The 27100-nt window shown below is 45.3% G+C and overlaps 1 protein-coding gene and 2 pseudogenes across 1 annotated transcript in view; 2 read left to right on the top strand and 1 right to left on the bottom strand.

The window, feature by feature from the left end:
* Positions 1-27100, top strand: part of IGFBP4 (insulin like growth factor binding protein 4) — a 40155-nt gene that overhangs the window by 951 nt on the left and 12104 nt on the right. The window lies entirely within an intron of this gene.
* On the top strand, positions 11889-11990 carry LOC128401074 (uncharacterized; annotated as a pseudogene).
* Positions 21648-24983, bottom strand: LOC128400262 (nudC domain-containing protein 2-like; annotated as a pseudogene).

The following is a 27100-nucleotide window of genomic DNA, read 5'->3' as shown; positions in this document are numbered from 1 at the left end:
TTCGTGGTAGTCCTTTTCCTATGCGTGAATAGTCGGGGGATAGAATGGGGCTGAAAATAACTGGTATTTCGAGTTCCTTTTGTTTATCTCCAAAGCTCTCTCGGCATAGGTTTTAGCACATGGGAGAAACAGGGCGATTCCAGACAGGAGCTTACTATTGTAAAAGGGGGCCCTTCAGATATGGCAAATGGGGTGTTGGAAACATGTGGCGGTGGTCCCCCCCCCTTTCGTTTTAACTTACTGGATTGTACGCACTTCAAACGTGAACTGCACAGACGTGATGCTGGTCAAACTTGGGATGAGGAAAGAAAAACAAATATTAATACAGCCTGTCTGCTTATAGCTCAGTCATTAGAACATGAGGCTCTTAATCTCAGGGTCCCGGGTTCGAGCCCCATGTTGGGCAAAAGATCCCTCCATTCCTTGTGGTTAGACTAGATGATCCTCAGGGTCCCTTCCATCTCTACAATTCTATGATTCTCTGACTACAGCAAGGCATGACTGTTTAAGCAAAGGCTTGCACCTCTCTTGTTTAGTGTTTTCACTGTTCGTTTTTAGGTAGTGTTCATTACTTACTAATAAAAATTATTTGAAAATATATAGGGGGGGAAACGCTGACGTTTTGATGCTGACCGCAACGCATAGACACTATGGAAAAGCATGCGGATACAAAGAGCACTGAACCTCACAATATCTAATAGGAGGCTTTTCCAGCCTCCCTAGCCATCCAACCAGTGGCGGAGCTTCATGCTCTGGCACCGGGGGGCGGAGAGCAGGCAGGGGTGGGCCTGGCGCACGTCCCAGGCGCATGGCACGCCACCTGCGCAGGCGGGGGGCAGCCACGATGGCACCCCACCGGGATCACGCTGCCAGGGGCGGTGCGCTCCCCCCCGCACTCCTCTTCCTCCGCCAGTGCATCCACCGCCTCCAGTACTGGACAAGAAGGTGATTTGTCACTTTATTTGAAGTTGTTTCCTAAAGATCTCCTAATGGAGATGAGATGCGCCTGTGTAGATTTCAGCTTCCTTTTCCTTTCAGCTACGAAAGGGAGGCGTGCAGGGCAATCTTGTACACATCTAACTCGGACACGCTCAAATTCAGTGGGAAGGGGTTTCCAGGTAATTTGCATGTACAGAGGATTGCAGCCTAAAGTACATAAGGGGTAACTGAGGCTGCAGCCTTGGAGCAACAGGTTGGACCAAATGACTCTTGGGGACCCTTTACAGTTCTATGATTCTATGTGGGGGGTTTTCTTTTCTCTTTTTTAAAAAAAAGAAAATCCCAGCGGTTTTTTTAATTGTTTTATTTCCACACAAAACATCTCTACTTCAGTGTTAGCATAAGTCCTTCACGTCTAATTGCCCCAGTAACAACTGTTTCAGTGCACTGATCCGATATGCAAACATGCCAATACAAAACCTTTCTCGAGCGTAGGCTGTGCCAAGAAGTTGCAGACCACACGCGTCAAGGGCATGTAAATAGTATTCAGCCATGACTGTTCAGTGCCTCTGACCCGGAATGTCTTGGAGTGCTAGTGTCAATCAGGACCACCTATTTCTGCTGCACAGAGCCACATCCTTAAACAGAGAAAGAATGGAAGGTCGATCTTGGAGATAAAGTGACGAATGATGTTTTCTTCCTTCCTTTGAGACTGGGAGGGAAGAAATTTCAGTGAAGAAATTTGATTTTTATTGCCTCTTTGCCACCCCATAACTCCCATACCAATATTTTTTTTAAGAAGCAATGCACAAACCTTCGAGATGCACAAAGAATGGTGTTAGAAGTAATGTGTAAAAAAGGTAAAGGGACCCCTGACCATTAGGTCCAGTCGTGACCGACTCTGGGGTTGCGGCGCTTATCTAGCTTTATTGGCCGAGGGAGCCGGCGTACAGCTTCCGGGTCATGTGGCCAGCATGACTAAGCCGCTTCTGGTGAACCAGAGCAGCGCATGGAAACACCATTTACCTTCCTGCCAGAGAGGTACCTATTTATCTACTTGCACTTTGACGTGCTTTCGAACAGCTAGGTTGGCAGGCGCAGGGACCGAGCAACCGGAGCTCACCCCGTCACAGGGATTCAAACCGCCGACCTTCTGATCTGCAAGTCCTAGGCTCTGTGATTTAACCCACAGCGCCACCCGTGTCCCTAGAAGTAATGTGAGTGATATCTAAATGTTTCACTATTGTGCAATCATGCTGTAGAAAAAAAACACATAACCAGTGCACATACTGGTACAGAAAGGTGTACCCACACCTACATACAGGGGTGCCAACTTGAATAAAATATTTTTTTGGGGGGTAAGTAAGCCCCATCTTCATAATCGATCACATGATGCAGTGCATGCACACCATTTGAATGGCAATGCCCATCAAATATTTTAGAGGGAAGTTGAAGACCCCTCGGCTCCTATGAGTTGGTTCCTATGCCTGCGTATGCCCAGAAAGTTAAAAAAAAACCACTTTGCCTCTCCTCTCTTCCCACCCTCCTCCAACTGAGGTGAAGCCTGACTCTGCACCAACTGGAGTGGACGGGGCATGGTGGTGAGATGTTTGGGGTGGAGAAGGCACTGAAAGGATGTGATTCATTCTATGCTGTGCAAGGCACATTGCGATTGCAGCATTCAGCAAATACTGGGAAATAAGAGACTGGTTAGTGCTGGAAGGCTCCTGTCTGGAAGCAACCATTGGCTGGTGTTCTAAGAACGTACATGGCTGCAAGTGACAGGTTCTGCAACAAGTGGCCTGGCCCAATCCACCTGGTCAGCTCGTCTGCCTTTATGAGCAGCCAGAAGCTTGACAGGCAGCCACTGGCAAGTGATCCGTCCTCAGCGTAGAGAGGGAGAATATCATCTCCTAATTGTGACTGATCCATCCACTAAAAGGCACAGCTATGGGGCTGACATGAGAGTCAGTTGGCAACCTTGGATTAATGGGCTTTAAATGTGCTACATTTAATGTACGCGGGTGGCATTGTGGTCTAAACCACAGAGCCTAGGGCTTGCCAATCAGAAGGTTGGTGGTTCGAATCCCCACAACGGAGTGAGCTCCCGTTGCTTGGTCCCAGCTTCTCCCAACCTAGCAGTTTGAAAGCATGCCAGTGCAAGTATATAAATATGTACCACTCCGGTGGGAAGGTAAACAGCATTTTTGTGCGCTGTTCTGGTTGGCCAGAAGCGGCTTAGTCATGCTGGCCACATGACACGGAAGCTGTACGCCGGCTCCTTCGGCCAGTAAAGCGAGATGAGCGCCGCAACCCCAGAGTTGTCCTCGACTGGACCTAACGGTCAGGGGTACCTTTCAATGTGCTACATTTTCAGTGACATACAAAGAAATACCATACTGAGGGATCTCGTGTACCCCTGGAGTCCTGTGTCCAGTTCTGGGCACCACAGTTTAAGAAGGCTATTGACAAGATAGAACGTGTGCAGAGGAGGGTGACCAAGGTGGAAACCAAGCCTTATGAGGAACGGTTGAGGGAGTTGGGTATGTTTAGCCTGGGAAAGAGGACACTGAAAGGCATATGACAGCTTTCTTTAAATACCTGTTGCACGGAAGATGGCACAAGATTGTTTTCCACTGCCCCAGAGGGTAGGACCCAAACCAATGGATTCAAATTACACGAAAGGAGTGTCTGACTAAACACCAGGAATAACTTTCTGACAAAGCTGTTAGACAGTGGAATGGGCTACCTTGGAAGGTGGTGGACTCTCCTTCATTGGAGGTTTCTAAACGGAGAGCAGATGGACATCAGTAATTCCTTCAGGGGGTGGAAAATGACCTTTTAGTTCCTTCCCAACTCTACAGTTCTATGGTTCTGTGTGTTTTTCAAAAACCCACAGTGTTTCTATTGAAAAAATTACCGTGCAAAATGTTGGAACATAGGGGTACCAACTTGAATAAAATATTGCAGGTCCCAGGTAAGCCCCACACTGCATAATCAATCACAAGGTAAAGGTAAAGGACCCCTGGATGGTTAAGTTCAGTCAAAGGCGACTATGGGATGCACCGCTCATTTCACTTTCAGGTCGAGGGAGCCGGCGTTTGTCCGCAGACAGCTTTCCAGGACATGTGGCCAGAATGACTAAACAGCTTCTGGCACAACAGAACACTGTGATGGAAACCAGAGCATACGGAAACACTTTTAACCTTCCCGCCACAGTGGTACCTATTTATCTACTTGCGCTGGCATGCTTTTGAACTGCTAGGTTGGCAGGAGCTGGGACTGAGCAACGGGAGCTCACCCCATCGCGGGGATTTGAACCGCCGACCTTCTGATTGGCAAGCCCAAGAGGCTCAGTGGTTTAGACCACAGTGCCACCTGTGTCCCTCCAATCACAAGACCACACACACGCACACACTATTTGAATGGCAATTCCCATCAACTTTGGGAGTCTCGGGGGGGCGGGGCGGCAAAGGGGCCTCGACCCTAGGAGTTGGCTCCAATGTCTGAACTTCAATTTCTGTAAGCTGTCTGCTGGAAATCTATGCTGTACAGATATTCCTGCCCTTTGGCCCAACACATATAAGCAAATATGAAGCTTGACTGGGGTGGGGGCCCAGAATGCAGACCACCTACCTGCCTCTGGGCATGCAAATACCAGATCCATTAACTCCTTCCATCTTGTCCGGTTCTCTGCTGTGCTTTCAGCCTCGAAATCCACAGGTGGCAGGTTTGTTGTGTTGCTCTGTGTGAAGGCCACGCTCCAACAGACTTCTGACACCATGTGTTGTCCTCTCCTGTATGAACTCTCCACAAGCTGAGTTAATGCAAATTCAAACTTTATTCTTGATGAGGCCTGGGAGCCTGCACCCACCTGTAACTAAGCCAGGCCACACCTCTGAGTCAGCTGCTCTCCAGGAACTGGCTTCCTGGGTCATAACGGTTTCTTTTTAAGGAGCCACATACTAGATGTTTAATTGATAATGCATACATCCCGCTCAGAACACTCCTTTTTTTAAATCACTGTTGGCAAACTGGCTCTCTAGTTAAGTTTTTGTTGTTGTTTTAACTTGCCATCGACATAGAACTAGTTATAAAGCACAGTTTGGCAGCGGAGGAAGTGTTCAGCTGTGTGCCTTGCAAATGGAGGAGAATATGCATGGCTGTCTAGCTCCTCTCAAAATACCATTAAGCTCAGATCCTCCAAGAGTCTCTATTTTCCAGGGACTTTCCTGATTTAAAGAAGCTGTCCCGGTTTCTGATTTGATCCCTGAATGTCCCACTTTACGCCTTAAAGGTAAAGGTGAAGGTCCAATCGTGGCCGACTCTGGGGTTGCGGCACTCATCTCGCTTTATTGGCCGAGGGAGCCGGCGTACAGCTTCCAGGTCATGTGGCCAGCATGACTAAGCTGCTTCTGGCAAACCAGAGCAGAGCACGGAAACGCCATTTACCTTCTCGCTGGAGCGGTACCTATTTATCTACTTGCACTTTGACGTGCTTTCGAACTGCTAGGTTGGCAGGAGCAGGGACCGAGCAACGGGAGCTCACCCCGTTTAGGGGATTTGAACTGCCGACCTTCTGATCAGCAAGTGCTAGGCTCTGTGGTTTAACCCACAGTGCCACCCGCGTCCCTCCTTTGCGCCTTAGGACGTCCCTATTTTCTTTGTAGCATTGTTGGAGGGTATGGAGTTATCCAACCCCCGAGCCGTCTGAAGGCAATCCTGTATAGGGAAGTTTTTTAAAAAAAGGTTTTATTGTCTTTTTATATATGTTGGAAGCTGCACAGAGTGGCTGGGGCAACCCAGTAAGATATGTGGGGTATAAATAGTAAAGTTATCATTACGGAATGGGAGGCCGTCCCTATTTTTATCGGAGAAATGTTGGAGGGTATGTAAGCTTAGACTCTGGCTGTCCACCACTGATAGTAACATACACCAAGTGTCGCACAAGCAGCAAAAAATAATAAAACTTGGTAGGCTACTGGGAAGTCAGACGAAATTGTCTGTATGCTGTAATTGCAGTGCACCTTACATACCACAGAATGAATTGCATTCATTTCAGGGTCGTTCTCACCATGTCCTGTCCACTCCAGTGGGTGGGAGTGCCAAAGTCTCCCCCCCCCAAATGCCCACCTCCTTTCCAACCCCTTTTATTCATTTATTTTGCCAAGTGCATAAAGCTGAAGTTAAATGCACATAAGTTGCGCGTAAGTTGAGGCCTTCCTTTATTTAACATCTTGAGCTCCTTGGAAAACCACCTTGAGTTCAACCTTGTTGTTGGAAAAGTGAAATGCAAATACCAAACCAAATCAAGATCGGAGGAGATCACCCTCGTGGTTCTTTCCCAACTCTACCTTTCTAGTATAAATCAAAAAGCAGACCATGGCAATGATAAGAGTCCTTGTTTGCAAGGCAGATTTGTATATGAGCCTTTGGGTAGGAAATTCAATTTATTCCCTATGTGTGGCCTGGGGATCAAGTAACTGAGATCACTTTCCCCTTTACATGAACTGCCTGGTGTAAGGGCCATCCATTATCAATCAGGATGCAAGGAGATTAAGGAGGGATTGACAACAGGAGGTTGCTAGATGCTCCTACTGTCTGCATTTTATTAAGGTCACTCAATATTTCCTGGTACTTGTCCCTGGCAAATTGCTGTCTCTCTGTTATGCCTTGGGGGAAGGGATACCTTTAAAAGAACGTGCTGGTAGAGTGCTCACATGTACACTACCTTAGTTTCTGCCAACACACCCTAGAGTGTTAAGGTTGCTGAATGTGTTTTGATTCTGCAGTGAGTACCATCCGATCTATGGCAGGGTGGAACATTATATTAAACTTCAAGCTCTCGCAGCTCCAACCCCAGCCCCAGCCTTGACCCCTATGGCCAGCTTATTAACACAAACTGCTTCAGATGCAGCGGCTATCATACCTTTCCAAGTGTCCCAATTTTCCAGGGACCGTTCCAGAATTATGAAAGCCATCCCGCCTTCTGATTTGATTCTGAAATGTCCCCATTTCCCCCGCCAGTGCTGTTGCCTTTGAGCTCCAGGAAGGAGGATGAGCCGGCCCTTGTCTTGAGTGGCAGAAAGGGAGCATCCCATTGCCTCTCCATGGCCACTGCTGATGGTCTCCTCCCTTGGGCAGCTTGTAGTGGATATGGCTGCTGCCACCAAGGCCCAGCTCTGCATGATGCGCCGGCTCTGAGAAGCAAACAGAGAGTAGGGCGTGAAGAAAGGGGGAGAGGAGTGGAGCACAAGGAATCTTGAATTATTATTTTTAATGCTTTGCGTCTAATCTTACCCCTTTCTAAAATGTATTTATGGTGTGTGTTTTTCTTTTGGTAAATCTACAAATAATAAAATCAGGATTAAGGGGTTTCCTCAGGACAGTGGAAGGCATATGTGCTCGGTCCTTTTGATGTAGTGCTAGTAGCATTCACCCTTCTTCTGATAGGAAATTCTTGGTGGGGGGACGGCAAAAAAGGGGGGGTTGAGGAGGGTCAGTTGTGGAGTGGGGGAGTGAGATATGTCCCTATTTTCATTTGAGGAATGTTGGAGGGTATGGTCTATTGGAGATTCAGGGCGCTTCCAGGCTTTCGCTCTTGGGGGGTGGGATCTACCAACAAATTCAGGCTCTGCCATGATAGCTGATGGTGAAGTCTTGCTCAGCAAACCCATTTCCCTCAGCGATCAGACTTTTGCCAAAAGGCAAATGATAGGGAAATGCCCTTGGCTAGCACTTGCTTTGACACGACGTCATCTAACCGCCCTCCTTGCAAAACAGATCGCGATAAATACTCGGTAAACAGGTGGTTTGGAAGCACCCTCAGGGTAAAATAAATAGCACAGTACACGGGAAGCAGAAAAGGCTTTCATCCGAACTGCTGGTGATTTGTGCGGTCTCTCAGGCAGTGATTCTTGGTGCGAGGCTGTGTACCCTTTACTCTGCATCTGGCATGTTCCCAACCACAGTTTTGCACAACATTAGCCACACGCCACACCCATCCTGTCACTTCTTCAGGAAATGCCGCTTTTTGATGCATTCCCACCTCAAACCGGCTTCGAACCGAATTGAGAATTGAGCCACCTCGCTGTGTTTAAGCCAGCAATGTGTGCACAGCAGTTTTAGTTACAAATACACAGGAGGCGCTCTGTGTTCATTTGTGAAATATGAGGGTGAGGGTTACCACTTTCTGGGGTGTGTACCTACGCCTCAGAGGCAGCCCAAGATACTTGGCAGTGTGAGGCAAGAGACAAGGTGGTGCCGCTAACAGTCCCTATTCCTCGTACAGATGCCAGCCACTTGAATTTGAATTCCAGCACTGGCAACACGACAACATCCTCTATCCACTTGAGGGCGACAGGCCACCTCAGGGGACAAAGGGCAGGCCACACGGCACGCACCTCTCTTCTCCAAAACCTTGCCACTGCCACTCTGCTCTGCAGCATCAGCCAACCAAGGTGGCTGCTTCACTCTGCTTTATGGAAGGGCTGGTCCTGTTGGTATGCTTCTAGCAACAGCCTGAACCTGCATAAATTATATATTGGCACAGACCTAAACAGTGTAGAAGGCATCACTTGCTAAATTTCTGTCCTGAGTCTCCCAACATATAGTTTCATTGGATGTAATGAGTTAAAGAACTTAAATGTCTACATCAGGGTCCTACAGAGGTGAAGTCAGGGCTGGCTCAAGACATCTTGCTGCCTGAGGCAGACAAAATGGCACCTCCCATTCCATGTAGAGAAGTAGATTGGAGCAACAATTGATTCTTAGTTCAACACTGGTGATAGGATAGCACACCTGAGGGAAGGAGGTACACTTAGGGGGCTCTGTGTAACATAGAGAGCTCTCCTTCAACATCTCATTGCCCTTCCCTCCGTATCTCCTACCCAAGGCAGCTGCCCCACCCTGCCTAACAGTAGGGCCAGTCTCGTGTGGAATGTAGGGATGGCTAGATCTATCAATTTTGGTTCTCTCTCTCTCTCTCTCTCTCTCTCTCTCTCTCTCTCTCTCTCTCTCTCATTTTTTCAATGTTAAATTCAGTTATCCACACTTCTGCAGCAATTTTTGATTTATAAGAAAATCATGAAAATTTGTCAACATATTAGTGTTAACTTCACCTAATAAACAGGTTTTTGTAAGCAGTTTCAATAGGGTACACACTTTTGCAAGGACTTCCCCCTATGTAACACATTTTCTATGTATGCATTTTATCCGCACTTTTGCCTAATACAAACATTTCTGTAAGCAATGTTTAGTTGGAGAACTGCACTGCAAAATTCAGAGAAGGGCGAATTTTGAAGGATTGCTGCGTTTTGGTTCACATATTGTTTCGCAAAGCGTGAATTAGGTAGGTTTACCTTGGGCATCATTGAGGTCATACTATTTCAGACGCAAGCTGAGATTCCAGCAATGGTCTCCTCCATTGCAACTCTAGTTTGAGAGCCTTTCTCTCACTTAAGTGTACTTTTGTGCTACCTTTACTTCTAGATTGAAATGCTGAAGAGCCTCAAACTCTTCAGGGCAACTGATGATCCTAAAAGATTTAAACCAGAGGGCTGGATCCAGAAGTGGCCTAACCACCATGGGGCATTTCAACAGCAGAACTGACTAGGGAATGTGTTTCTGTAATGTGGTAGTTAACTGAAGACGGAAGAAAAAGATGGGATCTTGTACATCAGTGGATCTTCCCATGATTTTAAATACATATTTAACCCTCCTCTTATGTCTTCTACCTTCCATGTTTCCCTTATGTGTCTTCACTTGCCGCACCATTCAGAAATATGTTGACTGGCTCATTTACTTAAAGCATCTGAATTGTTTTAATAAAAAAAAAAAAACCATTCTTAGCCAGGACTTCTGCATCTTTAAAGAGCAGGATGACAAGCAGAGTTCAAGAGGTGACATTTCCCATCACTTCATTTCCATCAGGGAAAAACATCTTCTTAAAGGCATGCAATTATTTAAGACTGACCGAGAATGCTTCCTGGTATTGTTCTCTAGGCAGGGGGAAACCTAACATTGCATTGAAAGCACACCTAGAGACTGCAACTGAGATTTTTAAATGAAAATATTAATGTTCACCAACGTACAAGCTTATGAACCCTACTGAAATTAGAATTACTTTTGAGTTAATAAGTTTTGTATTGGAGTATTAGTGTGACCTCCTGATTATTTATGTTGTCTCCTTTTTGCTTCCACTGATGGAAGCAAATGTGTGTCCCAGTGAACTGAGGATGCATGATGGGTGGGTGGGTGGGACTCATGACCATTTTGCGCTAGATTCAGCCCCTCTTACTTACTAACACACATTACGCCACACGAAAAGAAATGTGCTGTTTGCCTCTGAATCTTTACTGGCAACTGGCCAGAGGGCTGCAAGTCTTCTACACAACCCCAATCATTCAATGCAATAAATCAACTTCTTCCTTTGAGAAAAAATATATAACTTAAATGGCTGCCTTTAAGTACCCTTGAGTGTGGAAATGTGTGATCAAGGGCTTTCAAAAAGTCTTCATGGATTAAGGATCCAGGGAGTTGAAAACATACAGGTGAGTGCAGAAGTTAGCATCCCGAGAATCGACTTTGTGAAACTGTTTCTAGTTGCTCAGAGTCTTGAACGTATGTGGGCAATGCCTGGTGGCATCACAGAAACGGGGGCCGTTTCTGGATGTGATTTCTGCTAGTCTAGGCATGGGGCTTCAGAACCAAGCCAAGCTCCACACCAGATGGTGGGATAAGAAATGCACGGACATTTGCTTAGCTAACACACTTCGTGCAAGTCACAAACGTAGGGTCAGTTTGGCACAGGTTTGCCTTGTCAAAGATGCCATCTTGCCAGTAGCTCAAATAATCTGGCCTAGCACCTGAAATCACTGCATCTTAAAAGATGCAGAAGTCCTGACTAGGAATGGGAGATTTCTTCTTCTTCTTATAATGCAGGCATTGTGAAGGCCTCTGTTGGTTCTTTCCCCCATGACTTTTCTTGATGGCCCTGTTTTCCCCATGCTGGATAGAGTGTGGGCTCTTCCTGATGTTTGGCTCGAAGAGAGCAGAAGCCCAGCTGCTTCTCAGACTTGAGTTATCATGAAGGTTTTGTTTGGTTCGAATCATGGCATCCCAAAGGATGCAACCCTGGAAATCGCAGCAGGAAACTGGCTTCCCTGCCTCCAGTGGAAACTGGGAAGACAAGGCATCCAGGAAACAGGTGAGGCATCATAGGACCACACTTTTTGAGAATGAAGGCTGCGGAAAGGCTTCCTCCATCAGCGGACAGGAAAAACTTTCCCATCACTTGTTGGGATTGAGAAGTGACCTCAACTGCACATTGTGGTATGTCAAAGTGGCTTGCCATGAACGAGCAACTGTGCTCATGCATATGTGCACCTGCCATGCTTCTCATTTCCCTAAGCTGAAAACAAGCCAGTGTTGTCTTAGCATTGTGTGCAAATCATTACTTGTGATTTCTTGCCAAACAAATGACGAGAGCTAAGAGCAAACCTTGATTTTGCTCATTTTAACTGATTTGACTGCCAGTTTTACCTATTTCTTTTGCGCTAAGTGTTGTATTATCATTATCTTATTATTTAAAATAACAAATCAATAATAATAACAACAACATAGAATAATAATTAGTATTTATTTGTGTGTGTATAATCTGCAATATGCCCTAGGCTCAGGAAAGATGAAGGATATGATAAAACTTTCTAAATAAATAAAGTTGTGTGCTTGCTTCCCTTCCAGTTTGTCCTCTAAACTGAGTAATGTAACGTGCTTAAGATGTAAGATCTAATTAAGAGCTGCAAACTGGATATTATTTTTATTAAAAAAAACATTTTGAGGTGAGGTGAGCAGTACTGTACACAGTATTCTAAATGTGGTTGCACCATAGATTGATATAATGTCAGTTTTATTTTCAAATCATTGTAATGATCTGAGGAGAAACCAAGGTACCCTGGTTTCTCTTCAGATCGCACAAATCTTTTGCCTTTTACTAAATATTTCTGTGGAGAAATCATTGTAACAGGGTTGGCAGCTACCATAATTTCTCTCCTTCCTTCCTTCCTTCCTTCCTTCCTTCCTTCCTTCCTTCCTTCTTTCCTTCTTTGATAGATACATATGTGAGGGGATAGGTCTCTTGGTGGCTCCTATCCTTGAGAGCCAGAAGATTGTATTCTAGAGTCTAACAACAAGAGAGATTTGCAGACATTTCCTGCGATGAACATCCCTAGGATGTCCGGCTGCCACACAAGACAGTGTGCCGATCTAGAATGCCATGCCTGAACTTTACATGGATGAGTGGAATCCTCCTGGACCAAACTGCTGATTTCTTACTTGTATTTTCTACCCAGCAGACACTGCTGGGTGAGTGGGTTAATGTGTAGCCCCGAGAGTAAACATTTTTGCCTCGTGTGTCTCCTCACTACCAGGAACAGAATCTCCTGAAATTGTTATTTTTGGCTCTGTCCTTTGTAGGGTGACAAAGGGTAATTGATGCCCTTGGCAGTGGTGGTGAGGAAGGAGGCAGAGATAGGAAAGGAGGAGGGTGCCGGGGGAGGGAAGGAGCAAAGGTGGTTTAAAGGCACAAGCTGGCAAGAGGGTTGTTTTTCTAGGAATTTTTTTAAAGGCCCGTGTTTTGGGAAGAAGGTTCTTCGTCTACCTGTTGCTGACCCGACCGAGTCTGATGTAAAGGGAAAAGTACTTTATTTGGCAGTAAGCAAAGACAACCAATTAAGATTAAAAATATGCCTTTAAATGAGTATTGGTGATGGTGACGGAAGAAGACATTTGAAAATTATGAAGGATGGGACAAAATCCAATCTCCGCTTCAGAAGAGAAGAAGAAGAGTTTGGATTTGATATCCCGCCTTTCACTCCCCTTCAGGAGTCTCAAAGCGGCTAACATTCTCCTTTCCCTTCCTCCCCCACAACAAACACTCTGTGAGGTGAGTGGGGCTGAGAGACTTCAAAGAAGTATGACTGGCCCAAGGTCACCCAGCAGCTGCCTGTGGAGGAGCAGAGACGCGAACCCGGTTCCCCAGATTACGAGACTACCGCTCTTAACCACTACACCACACTGGCTCTCATACCTGGGAACTTGGTTGCTAGGCAACAGAAAAGCTGCAATGCTTCTCTCCCCATCTTATGGTTTGCTAAGTAAAAAAATAAGAAAAGGAAGCCCCAGGATGCAGTGCTCCATTCATTTTAGTTGCCAGGCAACAGAGTCTACAGCTAACTGTGTCCCCCTCTTGTGGTGGTTACTAACCATTGTAAGTATTATCAGATATTAGGGTTGCTTCTTTAATGCAGGGCTGAGGAACCAGCGGCCTTCCAGATGATAAAATTCATGCTTACCTCAGCCCCAACCATTATGGTCAATGACATGGGATGATGGGAACTGTAGTCCAGCAACATTTAGAGGGCTGCAGGTTTCCACCCTTGATGTAGTAGAAGGCACTGAATTATGTCTTTTTCATGGTATGGATACCTGTATTACCAATTTGGTTCTGTGCTTTTTCACAAATACTGTCTCTCTACCTCCCCAAATATGTTTTAATTTCCCTTTGTCCTTCCCCCTCAATCAGGCATGGTCTCCCTTGCTGACTGTTCTGGATCGACTTTCTCTCTACTCTGCCTCCACTTTCATAATCAAAGGCTGAGGCCTTTGTTTCCCCAGTGAATATTAGCCAAATCTGCCCAGGCCAAAATGTGATAAATTATTATTATTGATGATGATGATAATGATGATGATGATGATAATAATAATAAGGCTTTTAAAAAACAAACTACTAAATAACTAATGAAGGGCAGGTGTGATGGTGGTGCTTAGCCATCCAAATCAGATGGACAGTCTACTAGCTAGGAGTCTACTACTCAAGCAGTGGTTGTTTAGGGAGATGATTCTGGGTGGGGTGGCTGTATAAATGTAGCCATAAATGTCATCTGAGGTTGTCCATGGGATTTTTTGCATTGTCATAGAAGAAACTTGAGTATGACGTTCAGATTTTCTGCTGACACTGCAAAAGGGCCAAGTGTGCACCTTTTGGAATGTGCAAAGACAACCGAGCCACTTACCAGTAGTATGTCTCCGACAGGAATGGCCCACCATTTGAGATGTTGCACGTCTGATAGTTGTTGAGGGAATTTCATGCGGTGCCAGTTTGACATGTCTCAACGCTGCCAGGGTTTGAAAATACATTTTTGCCAATTCCCTCCTTCTAAAATACATGAGTCCTTTTGCTGAAAAGTTGGCCATCTCTACGCTGCCACATTCTGGAGATTAATTAGCAGAGTGTAGATAGCTTCTTGCTTGGGAACCACACTTTGCAGACCCTCCAAGTGTCCCTATTTTCCAGGGACGTCCGTGATTTAGAGAAGCCATCGCAGTTTCTGATTTGATCCCAGAATGTCCTATTTTTCCTTGGGACATCCCAATTTTCATTGGAGAAATGTTGGAGGGTATGACTTTGGTTTTTTATTAGAAAGCAGAATCTTGAGTTTCTGAAACTCAGAATGGAAAAACCATGCTAAAGGCAGCATCTTCATATGGACCTCCTCCTATCTTTGCTGGTAAAGAAGCATGCAAATTTGCAAATTCCAAAGAGGCCTCATTCATAGCATTGCCAACTTTGTTTTGTTGCTGACAAGGGCTTCTGTGCCTGTAATGAGAAGCAAACCATTAGCTGGTGCAGCTTTGCCCCCTCAAGTGCATCTGCATGCCGGGAGAAATTTCATTTGGTGAATTTACATTTTCCATCTGTTAAAGGCAAAAGAGCTGTGTGAGGGGAGGAAATGCGGCAACGCTAATTATTCAGACAATAAATGGCAAAGCAGTATATTCTGTTACAGCAGTTAAAAATATGGCGAGCCACTGATAACTGGAGTGCAGAGTACTGGGCTTGACAGACATATGGCATGATTTGGTGTCAGCCACCTTCACGCAATATGTCTTTATATGAAGGGAAAAGGCCCTGTTATAAATATGAAGTATTTTGGCTTTTTAAAAATTGTCCTATGTAACTTGGTGACTCCATATCCGGGAGACTTTTATGAAACCACTAGACTTTATACTTTTGGTCTATGAGGATTAAAATAAGGGACACACACACTCTAGTGACTAGTTCTTTTTAAGCTCATACCTACATCCCACCTAGGCAAATAACCTTGCTTAAGGAATTGGCATGTGAGACTGCTGACTTTTGCCGCATGAGGAACACTGACAAATTGGGAATCGGACCTTTGTCATGGTGCAGTCTAGGAAATTAGGGCCAGATTTCTTTCCAGATCTGCATCTGTGATCAAATTTCCTTTCCCAATTGTGGCCAATTCCTCCATCCCTCCTCCTCCTTTCCACGTTCCAGTGACCTTATTTTAAAAAGGTTCTGTTTGTATCTGGCTTCATTCAAAATGTTTTTATTTGCTCCCATTTAAATTCAACACTCTTGGAGATTGAGAGAGAAAGGGAGAAACTTCCATTTTTGCAGAACAGGCCAAGACCACTTCCTCTGCCCCAAGCAGTTTCCGTAATGGGTACCAGAAATGCAAACATTTCTGCATGTTACGCAGTTTGGTTAGGCTGGGGTTTGGGGGGATGCATTTGAAGCTTATCCCACAATCCCACAAGGTATGTAGCCACTCTTTTTAACCTACCCACTGTTTCTGCAGCCTGACAAGTTTTGTAGTGTAAAAGAAGTTCAGCAACAAGTTAAACTCAGGCTAACTTCTGTCCTCCAGCATGTCAAAAGCCACCACATGGATTTAACCAGGCCTGGAGTTGTTTCAGCTGCTAAGGCAGACCCTCCAAGTATCCCTATTTTTCAGGGACAGCCCCAGATTTACAGAAGCTGTCCCAGTTTCTGATTTGATTCTGGAATGTCCTGCTTTTCCTCAGAACGCCCCTATTTTCTTTGGAGAAATGTTGGAGGGGACACTGTGGCTTCCCTGAAAGGCCCCTGGTAATAGTCGTATACACATGAAGCAGAGGAGTTATTGAGAAACCCTTAGCCTGGCTTTCGGAACTATAATTCCCAGGTGTGTCTAGGCAGAAGGATGTAAAAAGGAAAGGCAGCCGTGCTGGTCCAAAAAACTCCAAAATCCACAGCTAGGAAACAGCATTTTTTAGAACCAACCAAAAATGCCGCAAAATACTGAGGGAGCTTTTATGTTTCAGAAGGAGGGAGGGACCTTTAGATCATTTGACATTTGCAAGCGTAGGCCTTGACAGGCCTCTTGGCGGGTATTCTGGAGGGCAGCCCTTCTTTTGAAGATTCCTTTCCATGGGAAACAATGAACAGAAGGGGGAGGGCAGGCTGAGAAAGGCAACAGCAAAAGAAATTTTACCAGCTACTGGTACCAAACTTTAACCCTGAGGGGAAGTGGGTGCAGCAGGGCAGTCCAGTGCATCTCAGAACAGGGAAATTAATTTACAACAGACATGGCCATCATTTCAGTTTCACCTCACATTATCTCTTCAGCAATGACTACTTCTCTAAGAAAAGCCACAGCTTCAAGCAAGACTAGGGTTGTTTCCAGATAGGAAATCTTGTGTTGCTCATGCCCACAAGTGTTTTCTGTTTCAGGGTCCACATGACACTGTTGTCCTCAAATGCCAAACCATACTTTTTAAACATTAAATCAGGATTTCCCCTTGTTGCTTCATGTCTGTAAAAACCGGGCCTGAGGTAGTAGAGTTGAGAATGTCTTTAACCTGAGAGAGAGAGAGAGAGAGAGAGAGAGAGAGAGAGAGAGAGAGAGAGACTGTGTACACAGTTTCAGGCTAGATTGGCCTTCTCCAACCTGATGGCCATAGTGGGTTATTGTTATGTACTGAAGTTTTCACCCTGGGCCAGCAGGGGGATACTGTAGATAGTTTTCACTCAGGTCCACATATGCAAATAATGGATTGAAAGTGACGTTCAGTGATTGGATAGTTACAGAAAATGGTTACTGTTGCGTTCTAGTGGAGCTCTATATAAGCAGGCTGGCTGAACCCTTCAGTTCAGTTCTGTTCTGGCCTGTGAATAAACAAGAGCTGTTTGTAGAATCGCTGTGTTGTCTGATATGTTCATCCACAACTTAACAGTTATAGTGTTTCATCTAGCTCAGTATTGTTTACACTGACAGGCAGCAGCTCTCCAGGGTTTCCCAGCCCCACCCAGAGATGCCAGGGATCATTCTGCATGCAAAGCTGATCCTCTGCCACTGCGGTATAGCCCTTGTCAGCCAAAACATCTGGAGGGCACCAGGTTGGGAAAGGCTAGGCAGAGCCAGATTGTGTGCCCAGGGAAAGACACCAAGCTTACTTCACACCTAACCAATAAACTGGTTACATCCCACTTCTGGACTTGTGTTTAACCCAGAATGGAATCCCACACTTAGTTTTGGCTGGCTTAGTAGAGGGCAACAATCAGTCTATCCCAAAGTTAGCCTCTTCTGTGTTCTTCCAAGGTTTCTATTTGATAAGAAAAAACATAAATTCAAGGCACAACCAGTGCTCAGTTGCCTGAGGAGCTTTCAGTATCCTGTGTGCACAGCCCTGTTCTAGGTATATCTTTCTTTTTTGCCTTTTCTTCTCAGTTTCCATTTGCTCCACACTGAAATCTTCAGGATAAAATGGGATACCTGTCCCTGGATAATCGAGGGTCGTCAGCTGTGTTTTTCTTCCAACGGCTTGTAGAAGCAATATTTCAGGCCTACCCTCTGCGGAGCTAGCCTACCTCACTCTGACAGTGCTAAAACATGTCCTGTAACGTTCAAAGGCTTCCACAGAGGGGTCCCTGTTCAGTTTCATTCAAAAGAGCTGGCAAGAGGCCTGGGGTTCTTCTGGCAGACAGTTTTGTTTCAGTCTGCCAGGGTTGCTCATCCTCAAAGCAAAAGCGCCACGGAACGCTTTTCGTTCGCAGAGATCGATAATTCGATGCAGACTGCAGCGGGCGTGGGAGCGTGTGCTTCACGGCATGACATCTCGACCTTGCAGCTGCAGATAAGTTCAGCAAGAAGAGCGAAGGAGAACACACACGCACACACACGCACATTGGGGAGAAATAATGTTTACTCTACCAAAATATGAAGCTTTGAATGCCCTGGCTTCACAGCATCCTGGGCTTGCTTCCCCTTTCAAGAAATGTCAAACTAAGCAGATGTGCTCTCTTGACACTCGCCTCCCCGTCTGCCAACATCTGGTTATTCCACCGCTGGAATCACATTTAACCCAGAAAGCTTATTGCCAAGACTCTACGCGGCTGAAATTTGCTTTTGGCCTTTCCCCCTCCCACCCAGCTCCCCTTTCATGTTGTCAAACAAGCTACAGTTTGCAACTTGCCAGGACTAAGCATGGGGTTCCTTGACGCTTACCTGTTCAGACTGTGGTGCAGCCTGGCCATCCAGGAGACCAGGGCACACAGGAAGGATAGCTCAGTTGGTAGAACATGGGACACTTAATCTCAGGGCCGTGGGTCTGAGCCCCACATTGGGTGGAATATTTCTGCATTGCAGTGGGTTGGACTAGATGATCCTCGTGGTCCCTTCCAGCTTTATGATTCTATGATCTATAACCTGGCTACTGAATGTGGAAACATCCTACCCTGGCTCTCTGAAAATATGGTTGGTGAAGAAACGTCGTATAAGGGGGAGTAAGCTACCGATCTGACAATGGGAAACACAGAAGAGCTCACAGAGACAGTGCCCAAGGACAGTCAAAAAATGCAGGCAGCAGAGTTGGTCAAGATACATCTGTCTTTCTGCTTGTGTGAGTATTGGGGTGTGTGTGTACACACATATGCATATACTCACCAAAAAGTAGCAGTACATTGCATAATGCAGGTTGCGGGTGGCACTGTGGTCTAAACCACTGAGTCTAAGGCCTGCCGATCAGAAGGTCAGTGGTTCGAATCCCCGCAATGAGGTGAGCTCCCGTTGCTCAGTCCCTGCTCCTGCCCACCTAGCAGTTCGAAAGCACGTCAAAAGTGCAAGTAGATAGGTACTGCTCCGGCGGGAAGGTAAACGGCGTTTCCATGCACTGCTCTGGTTTCGCCAGAAGCGGCTTAGTCATGCTGGCCACATGACTCAGAAGCTGTACGCCGGCTTCCTTGGCTAGTAAAGTGAGATGAGCGCCGCAACCCCAGAGTCATCCACGACTGGACCTAACAGTCAGGGGTCCCTTTTACTTTACCTTTACATTGCATAAAATAAAATTTATTAGGATTAGCATGACTGCCATGCTGAGTGAATAGTTTCCTGGGAGTAAGCTGCACTGAACTCTGTTGTGTTTACTTCTGACTGCATAAATTCGGCATGCAAGATACTTCAAGCTTTGACAAAAGGTCTCCAGCCAGCTGAATTGCAAGCTTTAGCTTTTAATTAGAAGTGCAAACTCTCTTGCAAAGAAGTGCTGCTATTTTAAATGGCTAGTGCAAAGTAGGATCCCTGTAAAAGGAAAGAAGCATCTTGCCTTTGCTTGATTATCCTCCTCATTCTCCCATTTCATTATTTCATTATTGACCTTTTATTGGTATTTCTATTCTTTGTATATAGTATTGTTGTTTTATTGCTATGGCCGATGGCTGACACAAATAAAGATTCATCCATTCATTCCCATCATTCCCTTGACAGAGTAAGGAGGGCCCATCAACTGCCCTGATGTTCACACAGATAATGCCATTCCCCTTTTGGGGGCAGGGGGTAAGTCATTGAAATTTGCTGCTTTGTGTTCCCTTTCCATGGAGTCCTGCTCCTGCCCCCCCCCCAGCACCTGGTAATTGGAACTATACTGCTTCCATATAAGGAGGTGCTCCTCTGTTTTTATGGCTTTTTTCCTGTTTGTTTAACAATTCTAGCCTTATTTGTAATGCTTTCCACAAATTTACTGTGGACAGGCAGGTCTGTTATTTCTTTAAATACCCGCAAATGCTTAAAAAACAAACAGACTGCTGTTAACTCTGGCCACTTTCCAGTTACATTGCATTACTTAATCGTTCAGGATGAATAATCAAACCAGTGGTTTTCAAACATTCTGCCTTCGGGAAACATTTTCCACATTGATTCTGCAGAGTCATGCAACAGGTCATCATACGATGCCACCTAATGGCTTAGTGCAGGACACAGGCTGTTTTGGAGAGGACAGGCGTACATGCAGCTCAATAAAGTCTTGATCAGGCAATAGGTAAAGGTAAAGGGAGCCCTGACCGTTAGGCCCAGTCGTGGCCGACTCTGGGGTTGCGATGCTCATCTCGCTTTATTGGCCAAGGGAGCCGGCGCACAGCTTCCAGGTCATGTGGCCAGCATGACTAAGCCGCTTCTGGCGAACCAGAGCAGCGCATGGAAACACCGTTTACCTTCCCACCAGAGCGGTACCTATTTATCTACTTGCACTTTGACGTCCTTTCGAACTGCTAGGTTGGCAGGAGCAGGGACCGAGCAACAGGAGCTCACCCCGTCGCGGGATTCGAACCACCGACCTTCTGATCAGCAAGTCCTAGGCTCAGTGGTTTAACCCACAGCGCCACCTGCGTATAGTAGGTCACAATATTGCCCCATACGGTGGCCACATACACATCAGAATCAGAAGAGGAAATGTGTCACACACAAAAAGAAGTCAAAAGAGGATACTAATTTACATGAAATTTGCATGCAGTGATTCATATGTATAAATGCAAATTGAAAAATAACTAATTTAAACAGAAATGCAACACATAGCTGGAGGAGGGGGAACTGTGACCAAGTTCTATCTAGGTGCCAACTGCTGATGGGCAACTTCAAGAGCTCTGCTCTCTCCTCTTAGGGTTCTTTTACACCAGACAGCCCTTGAGAGATCTATCCTCTGTATGACTAGCACTGTACTCTGGAATCCACTCACCTCAGAGAGAGACAGTGTGGTGTAGTGGTTAGACTGTTGGACTAGGACAGTCTAGGTTCAGATCCCCACCTGGCCACGACTATGGAACAGGCACTCTGTGGCACCTGTAATAGTGCCTGTTCTGCAGATCAAAGTGAATAAGTGGGCATAAATGATAAGAGTACACCATCTTGAGCTCCCCAGAGGAAAAAGTGGGATATAAATGTGAAGAACAAATAACAAAATAAAGGAAAACTCTTAAATTTCAGGCAAGGTGTCTTTTAGAAAAACTTCTCCACCGCTCCTGCTCATATGACAAACGTTTCCAAAGCACATCAGGGTTCCTTAACAGTTTCTGAATTAATCTGAATTAAATCAACCCAATGAAAAAAGAGGAAAGGTAGGGACAGATAGGCTAAGCTGATCTGCCCAAATCCACACAAGGAAATCTGTGGCACTGCAGGGATGTAAGCCTTCTATGCCCCCAGGCAGCCTGCAAGCACCACATGCCAATCTCCACTCCACAGGGTTCTGCTTCAGGGCCTTGGTGGGAGACCGCAGCCTCCTTTAAACTTCAAGCAGCTGTTTCCCTGGCACAGTGCCTTCTGATTGCTATGGTTTAAGAGGCACATAAATAGAAGTAGGGGAGGGAGGGAGGGAAGTGGGTGATGGCTTTTACAATGGTTACCAAGCTTTTTCTGGGGTAGCTGCTGAGCACCCTTAACCTACAGCCTGTTGGGAAAGGTGTTCATACATTTTGGCTATGAGAATAAAGGGACTGGTTGGCAGGGCCGACCCCATCATTGGGCAGAGTGACGCAGCTGCCTCAGTCAAGGAACGTTTGGGATAGGGAATAGCAATGATGCCTTGGAAGACAAGGTTATGTGTATGCCCCGTAAGCTTAGTCTGTTGCTCTCAGGCTTGTTGTTGTCCTGCTGGCAGTATTGAAGTAAGGTTCAACTGCTGCTCCAGCTGGCTTCCGTGCGTGAAATTTGGGGTTTGGGTTTGTGGGGCGCCACCCTGTCCTTAGTCCCAGGCAGCAGCATGTCTTGGGCTGATCCTGCTGCCTGGTTAAGCCTAAATCAGCTTTAACAAGATGTTTCCTCTCCCTCCACACCTCCACTTCTCCCAAAGCATCCAAAGCAGCCGCCGCTAAGTGCAATTGATGCATTCCTCAAGTTGTTTTAGGATGTTGCTTCCTTACCCCTCCCCTCTTAAATGCTTTTACCACTTCCTATATTTAGCGTTTTTAATTTTGCTCTTAAATTTGAGCAACTTCGCCACGTTGCATGAGTGCCAATTAAAAGCTGCCTTTCCCCCCATTTTTTATTATCGTTCAGTGATCTAAAAGCTGTCTAGAATAAGCAGTGAACTATTCTTAAGCCTAGTTCTCACAGGTGAGTTCTTCGGCCAATTCTACAACATTTTTGCTTGAGTTCAAGGGATTTACATTTGAAAAACAGACAGCTGTCTTCCAAGACTAGAGAAATATGCCCCTCCTTTGCTGTAGCTTCCAGAAATTTATACCCCACTGATGTCAAATCCAGGGTTCTCTTGTTGGAACCTTTTTAGCATCAGCTTCCTCTGCATCTGGTTCTGGACCCAAGGATCAGTAGCATACCCATTCTCAAGCAAAGAATTTGTGTGTTTTCCCCCCAAGGTGATTCGTATCAGTTCCTGGTCCTCTAGTGTACATGTTGCTTCATCCTCGACACTCCTTGCGCGCGTCCCCTGAGGCACGTCCACCTCGATGAACACCTATTCCATGGTCTGGTACCAGCGGCCTCGGGGGGGGGGAGCGGCGGCACACGGCACCAGCCCGCTGTGCTCTTCAAACGGTGCCGAGACCCACTCAGCAGATGCCTCGCCTCATTCCCCCCACCACGACCCCAGCTCCCTAAAAGCTGCCTTTTAAAAACATTGCAGGGTGCTAAAATGGGGGCATGTCTGGAGAGACAGTGGGGGTAGCCATAGTCCTGGAAGAAATCAGGCAGGGAGTGCAGGACACCACTGCAAACACATATGGACACCACCGCAAGCACATATGGACTCACCCGCCAAAAGCAGGAGGTGGGTGGGGGGCACCGAGCCAACAATAATGTTTATGAAAGCCTGTCGCCTGTGTTGTTAACTCTTCAGCTTCTGCTGGGAATCTTAACTCTTTGGCTGCTTTTTCATCCTTAGTTGAAATAGTGCAGATGGTGATGGTGATTTGATTTAAGATAGATGGTTTTGTGCCAATTAAATTAAACAAACAGAGACACAGACTATTGTGCTAAAATGGCCAAGCACAGACTCAGAGGGTTAAATGTGGCCAGGCTTCTCAACCTGGCCCTTGGGACCCTCACCAGCCACTGTGCCATTCCCTAGGCTATCACCCCTCACCAGTCCTGCTTCCCACCCTCCTTGAGTGTTTTTGCTGGCCTGAAATGTGCCCTTGAATTCAGATAATGCTTCTTGCTTGCCCGGTTGGATGACAGAGAGAGAGGTTCGAGTGCCTGCAGAAAACAGCCTACTATACAACAGTCAAAATTCACCTTCATTGCTTTGCCTTCTTTTGCATCTGGCTGCCGTTGGCATGTAGCCCCAGAAAGACTGCCTAAGAAAGGAATGCAGTCTTTGTTTTGAAAAAGGTTTCCCACCTTTGGTGTGGGGGGAAATGAAGGTTCATCCAGGTGAGGAGGTTGAAGAGGCATGGTGCCAGAGGCTGGCCTCCCAAAATGTCAAAACTCCATCTCTTCATAGGCCTCACCTGCACTATACATTTAAAGCAGCGTCATACCACTTTGTACAGTCATGGTGTCCTCCAAAGAATCCTGGGAACTGTAGTTATATAAGGCTGCTGAAAGTTGTTAGGAGAACCTTGAAGACTCCTCATCTTTGTAGGAGGCAAGTCAGAGGAATTAAGGCAGACAGCGATGACGAGAGATGAAGTTCTAGGCCTAAAATTTAAAACTGCAAATCACCGGGTCTGGATGGCATCCACCTGAGCTTTCTCAAAGAACTGCAATGTGAAATTGATAGTCTTCTAACAAAATATGTAACTTGTCCCTCAGATCAGCCTCCATCCCCGAGCACTGAAAAGTAGCCAATATAACCCAATTTTTTTTTAAAAAAGGGATCCGGGGGGAATCCTGGAAATTAGAGGAGAGTTAATTTAACATCTGTCCCAGGAAAACTGGTGGAAATATAAAATATACAAGCACATAGAAGAACAAGCCTTGCTGAAGCAGAGCCAGCATGGTTTCTGAAAGGCCAAGTCCTGTTTCACAAACTTATTAAAGTTTTTTGAGAATATCAGCCATCTAGACAGAGGTGAATGGGGCGATATTGGATGCTTTGTAGTCAGGGAATAAGATGAGAGGTCCTCTTGTGGATCAGGAATTGGTTAAGTTGCAGGAAGTAAAGTATAGGAATAAATGGACAGTTCTCCAAATGAAGAGATGTAGAAAGTGGAGTCCCCCGAGGATCAGTATTGGAACCTGTGCTTTTTAACTTGTTCATAAACAATCTAGAGTTAGGAATGAGCAGCATGGTGGCCAAGTTTGCTGCTGATAATAAATTGTTCAGGGTTACTGAAACAAAGAGAAATTGTGAAGCACTCCAAAAAGACCTTTCCAAACCCAGAGAATGGGCGGTAAAATGACAAATGCAATTCAATGTAATAAGTGTGAAGTTATGCATGTCATAGCAGAATATAGATTTAATTTCACATCTATGTTTGAGACCTGGAGATCATAGTAGATAGCTCAGTGAAGACATGGATCCGGTATGCAGCAGCTGCAGAGAAGTCAAATTCCATACTAGGGATCATTAGGAAAGGAGTTGAAAATAAAACTGCCAATATCATGCTGTTATACAAATCAATGGTGCAACTGCATTTTGAATACTATGTACAGTTTGGGTCAGCTCACCTCAAAAAGATTATTGGAGATTTAGAAAAGATTCAGAAAAAGGCATCCCAAATGATCAAGGGGGTGGAGCAATTTCCCGTATGAGGAAAAGTTGTTGTGTTTGGGACTTTTTTGTTTAGGGAAAATGCGAGGAAGAGGTGACATGATCAAAGCTCAGTGCTTTTTTTCTGGGAGGGCTACACATACCCCTAGACATTTTGTGAATCTTTGTACTTTTGTCCATTTACATGACCCTCTGTTTACGTAAACTTTGGGATGCGAGCACCGCAAACCTGGAAGTATTTTACCAGTTTTCGCCATGTGCGCATGCGCAGAAGCAGTCCTCAGGTTTTGGAAATCTCGGGATCTGACCGAACCTCTGGAACAGATCCCGTCCGCAACTGGAGGTACCACTGTATTTCTTTCCCCCGATTAGAACTATAAAATGGTGATTTTCTTGAGTCAAAATGAGAGTAGCCCTAAACAATTTTTTTCCCCGGGGGGAAAAATTACTGTCAAAGTTTATAAAATTATGTGCGGCATGAAGAAAGTGGATAGAGAATTATTTTCTCCCTTCTCATAACCACAGAACTCACGGACAGCTAATGAAGCTAAATATTGGAAGCTTCAGGGCAGATAAAAAGTACTTTTTCATATAGTGCATATTCAGACTGTGGAACTTGCTCTCACAGGAGACAGTGATGACCAATTCACTGAGAAGAGGGCTATCAGTGGCTCCTAGCCTTGATAGCTATGCTCTGCTTCCACAGTTGGAGGCTGTGATGCTTCTGAATACCACTTGCTGGAAGTCACAGAAGGGGAGAGCCCTCTCCTGCTCAAATCCCGCTTATGGTTTTCCCCACAGGCATCTGGTTGGCTGCAGTGAGAACAGGATGATGGACTAGGTAGGCCTCATGGCCTGATCCAGCAAGCTCTTCTTATGTTCCTATCCACAAAGATCTCTTTGTGATGTACATGGTTCCCCACCTCCCCATTTTATCCTCACAACAACCCTGCGAGGTAGGTTAGCCTGAGAAACACTTCCTGGCCCCAGGCACTCCAGTAAGCTGCATGGCTGAATAGGGATTTGAACCCTGGTCTGTCTGTGGAGTATTCTGTTTTTTTCTTGTTAAATATCCCCCCCCATTTAATTCCACATTAACACCAATAAAAATGAACATTTTTACCCCCCCCCCAGTCCTCATGTGTAGCAATATCTCTTCAAAACCTTTTCTTCAAGATTCCAAGAATCTCTAGACTTCCCTACATCTCCTCTTCTGGTTCTTTATATAAACAAAATTCTCTTACCTTTCCAAAGCCATTTACCTAATTTTCTAATAATTACACACAGTAATCAAAACTTACTAACATATCAAATATTTTACCATTATTTAACACAGATATAATTTAAGCGTCTAGAATATCATTTAACACAACTTTCTGCATTCTACATCTATGCTTAACTATTTTTTCTTCTTCTAATTTTATCCCCATCTCTACTAATTGCAAGCGTTTAATCAAAGCCTGCTAATGTACCAATATCTACCATATTTTGAACGTAAACAATAACGATTTCCGGGACTACTTCCCATTCTTTTTCCTGACTTTGGCGTACTTAATTTTCATCAGAAGACATCTGTCAATATTAAGGCAAGTTCCAGATCCAACTTGCCTTCCCTCTGTTTTGTTTTGTTTACAGGGAGGTTTCCAAACTGTGTGTCATGACATGTTACGTGTGTCAGTTTGCAGTCTGTAGGTGTGCAGTGCGAACGCTCCCTGTGATCCTCCCAGGGTTGGAAAGGGGTTAGTTTAACCTCCGGTTTGCTAGTAAAACTGAATTGCGAAATGATGCATGTCTAAAAAGTGTGTCACCAACATGAAAAGCTTGGAAAGTTCTGTTGTACAATGTCATGTCAAGCAATTGCCATCCTATAATTTCCTGTGCATTTTTTCATCACTTTCTTTATTGCAGAAAGTCTGTGGGTTTTTTGTTTTTGTTTTAAATAAGAAGTGGGTTTGTTGTGCAAAAGTGCAAAATCCACTTTAATTTCATAACTTGAATTTGCCTGTATCCGCTTGAATCCCACTAATAAAATAACAACAGGAGCCTAGAATGTAATATTATTAGTTGCTGGTATGCAAGACTTTTCAAGCTGCATCTAATTCAACTTCATTATTTCACCGGTAGTTGGAAAATGTGTGGGCTGTTGGAGATTTTTCACTGTTTTTGGTGAGAGCACCCACTGAAACAGACTTATTGGGAACAGATTTTACAAACACACGGCTTTATTCTACATAGGCCAACAGAGAAATATCCAAACATCGTTCTGTTTCATTTGTTGCCATCTGAGAGCCCACTGCTTCCACATAAAGCTCTATTTTTCAGTATTTTGTTGGCAGTCAAAGTGGATTTAGCTTGTAAGGGAAGTGGTTACTTC

Source organism: Podarcis raffonei, chromosome 13, assembly GCF_027172205.1.
Source record: "Podarcis raffonei isolate rPodRaf1 chromosome 13, rPodRaf1.pri, whole genome shotgun sequence".
Lineage (NCBI taxonomy): Eukaryota > Metazoa > Chordata > Lepidosauria > Squamata > Lacertidae > Podarcis > Podarcis raffonei.
The sequence above is the reverse complement of the archived record's forward strand: the minus strand, read 5'-3'. Positions and strand labels throughout refer to the sequence as shown.